We start from the raw sequence: 2,727 nt of genomic DNA on the forward strand, positions 1-2,727 counted from the left end.
ACACACTCAATTAATGCAATATTAGGGTAAAATAGAAAAGATTTCATAAAAAAAATTCAGTTAAACGAATTTCTTAATTCATGTGCAAATTTAACTTTGTTTATATAAAAGAATCGGAGGAAATGATTTTTAATATTTTAGCTAATAGAAATTATTTAGAAAGTTTATAATTAAGAAAGAAGAAATTATTTAAAAATGTACTAGTAATTATAAAAAAAACTTTTGTGTCTTGTTTTTTATTTAAAAATAATTAAACATAATATTTGATTTTAAAGAATTAGAGAATTTGAAAAATATTTAATTATATTGAATATTTAGTTTAAAATATCATGTCCCTGAAATAACCCAAATTTTATTTTCAAAGATTTTTCATTTAAATTTAATAAATTGACAGCATGGAAACTTACATTAACATTTTAGTGCGAATACTGTGAGAAACCGAACCGAAAACCAATTGAAAAAGTCAAAAACCAGTTAGAAATCGAAGATTTGGGCCGAATCGAATCGAATCGAACCAGTTCGACCCAGACCATCTAGAAACATCTCCTCCCCTTTTATCTTCAACGCTCATCTCACCTCACTCAGCCTAGTCTAGCGCATCACCCACGCAGCACCACCCGACAACCCACGCTGCCACCAGACGCCACCACCGCCGCCACCTCCTCCTCCTCCTCTCTTCTTCTTCTTCTTCTTCTTCTTCTTTCTTTTCTTTTCTTTCTTTCTCTTTCTTTTTTCCCTGCGCCTGCGACTCCGTTGCTGGCAGAAGCAGATCGCGCCTCCACCAACTCGAGCGGAGCCACAGCGCTACTGTCGCTCGCCGTTCTTCACAGCCTCCGTCTAGCGAGCACCGTCGACAGGAGCAGCGCCTCAGCTCAGTTGCAGCTCCAGCGCGCCTCCGACCACCAGGAGCAGATCTGTCGCGCCTGCCGTTGCACCGCCAGCTGCTCCGCCGCCAGGTCGCGCCACCACTGCAAGTCAGCCCCTCCTGTGTCAATCTCAGGTGGTCCAGTCGCTTCCAGCATGCATAGTTTCGATACGGCACGCGTAAAATCCCGATCCAGCAAGAAAATTATATTTTGGGCTATAAATTAATTTTAGTAATTTTAGTTAATTAATTTACTTTTAGTAATTGTAGTTAATTAATTTAATTTGGCTAGGTCTGTTGATTAATTAAACTACTTGATTAATTAAATTTAATTCTAGTATTACATAATTATTAGGAAATTTTGATAATAATAAAATTTATGGAACTTGAGAAAAATTTGTGAATTAATGTTGATATGGAGAATGGATGGGATTAATTGACTGGATTGATTTGCCCGATGGATGGGCCGAGAGAAATGATTGACTGGATGGTGATAAAATTAATTGGTAGATAGTTGAATTTTAGGGAAAATGCTGCTGAAATTTCGGTAGAAAATAAAATTAATTATAGCAATTAAATTACTCATAGAGATTAAATTGTTTATAGAAATTAAAAATACAGAATAAGATTATTAGAGTGATAAATAAATAAGGAAACACAATATATATCTATAAATATATATAGTTTAAATTAATAAGTGAATTAAATGACTGGTAACCAAAACTAGTAAACGAATATGAAATAGAATCTTCAAATTTAAAATTCTTACTTAGAATTTTATTGTTTCTGTTAAAGGTTTATAAAATTCCGAAATGCAAGGACAAAGGCTCGAAGCATGTGGCTAGAAAAGCAGTTCCCTTAGAGGACAATAAAGAACTGTGAGTAGTGTTAGATAATTCGCCTCATCCGCCTGCATTCATGCATTCATGGCTAATTGTTATCATGCATTATCGCCATATTGTGATGTACTATTTGTTGATATTAAATATTGCTTGATTACTTGTGTTGTGATATTGTTGTGCCTTGTTTGTGTGGAATTGGGATGAAGTGGGTCACCATGGGTTTGTGAGACTGTTACTGTATATGGATCCTGATACTGATTACTGTTAGCCGGGTAAATAGGAGATTGGCGCCCCCGTGTGCACCTACTGTTACCGTTACTGTTAACCACAGGTTGGCTTCTTTATTTGGGCGCACCGGATAATCTAGGTTTGATCGCAGCCCGCAGGGTGGCCTCCTGTTGTGAGCACCTGATAATCTAGATTTGATGGAGACGACCGGGTTGCTTCCTGTTGGTATAAAAAAAAAAAAAAAAAGAGAGAGAAAGAGAGTGAGAGAGAATGGAAAAACAATGAGAGGGCTGGTCAAGTGAGGATTAGACCAGTCGGCCAGAATGGGGGATCGGCTCTCTAGTGCACACGTGAGAGGATGGGCCATGTGAGAGGACGGCTCATCAGGGGTTTCGGTGACTCTACTGACTAATTTTCACGTGATATGATTATATGAAGGTGATAATAATTTTGATTGCTGTTGTATTGCCATTTATGTGACACACTGCATGATCATGTAACTAATCGAGTGACCAAATAAAAATATTTTAGCATTTGTGTGATTGTGTGGGGTGAGAGGGTTATCTAATCCTACTCACTGAGTTTAGTACTCACCCCCCTCCAATCCTCCCCAGGTAATAGGTGGAAAGAAGAATCCTGGAGTCCAATCGAACGAACGAGATACGGATCGATAAGAGTAATAATCATTGTAATGAATATGAAAATGCAAAGAATAGTGAATTATGGAGTAGAGTTCCGCAATTGTATTCCAAATGGGTTGTAAATGAATAAATAGAGTACAAATATTTATTA

At 37.0% G+C, this 2,727-nt stretch overlaps 1 long non-coding RNA gene across 2 annotated transcripts; it reads left to right on the forward strand.

Annotated features, from left to right (window-relative positions):
- Positions 1-420: 420 nt before the first annotated feature.
- LOC149499158 (uncharacterized) lies at positions 421-2,727 on the forward strand. Of its 2 annotated transcripts, none has more exons than XR_016322597.1 (3): positions 421-1,044; positions 1,661-1,743; positions 2,550-2,727. It is a non-coding gene; the product is annotated as an uncharacterized LOC149499158 (long non-coding RNA). The 2 variants fall into 2 exon arrangements; XR_016322600.1 differs by having other exon boundaries at positions 422-1,000.

Source organism: Jatropha curcas, chromosome 1 (genome assembly GCF_041381405.1).
Source record: "Jatropha curcas cultivar XTBG-Jc1 chromosome 1, XTBG_Jcur_1.0, whole genome shotgun sequence".
NCBI lineage: Eukaryota > Viridiplantae > Streptophyta > Magnoliopsida > Malpighiales > Euphorbiaceae > Jatropha > Jatropha curcas.